Genomic DNA, 547 nt, shown 5'->3' with positions numbered 1-547 from the left:
GAGAAAGTGTACCTATCCTCTAGGTAACAATGCTAACACTGGTAAGATAACTAAGGAACAGTGAAGGATGGTTCCTACCAGATGTTTGACACAGGACCTTAGAGAAGAGCAGGTGGGACCAAGGAAGAAAAGCTTTCAAGTTGGTCATCTTAATGTTTTCAAAATGTTGCACAGAGCCTTGGGGTTACAGATGGGGAAACAGACCTAGAAAGGGAAAGCTTGCTCCAGATGGCACTAACTAATGACCAAACTGGGAACTGTCTTTGGATCTCCTGATTTCTGGTGCTCTTCCCACTTGAAGAAGCACTTTAGCCAGCCTTAGAATAAGTAAGAGAACACAAGCATGAAGCCAGAAGAAGCCTTCTGTGTAGAGAGTGAAGGTACAGTGAGGAAGGAACAGGCTGGGCTGTCTGGCCAAGATGCCCAGACAGGGACAGGGACAGGGACAGGGACAGAAGATCGGACAGGAAGGGTGAGTCCTACTGAGGTTCTAGCCATGACACTGGCCTTGGCACTCACGGGGTCATTCCTCTGTAGTGCTCCCTCA

General features: G+C 48.3%; 1 protein-coding gene across 1 annotated transcript in view; it reads right to left on the bottom strand.

The window, feature by feature from the left end:
• MMRN2 (multimerin 2) overlaps positions 1-547 on the bottom strand; it is an 18,473-nt gene that overhangs the window by 3,921 nt on the left and 14,005 nt on the right. The gene's annotated exons all lie outside the window — the stretch shown is intronic.

Source organism: Pteropus alecto, unplaced genomic scaffold (genome assembly GCF_000325575.1).
Source record: "Pteropus alecto unplaced genomic scaffold, ASM32557v1 scaffold155, whole genome shotgun sequence".
Taxonomy (NCBI): Eukaryota; Metazoa; Chordata; class Mammalia; order Chiroptera; family Pteropodidae; genus Pteropus; species Pteropus alecto.
This window is presented reverse-complemented; position numbering and strand designations above follow the sequence as displayed.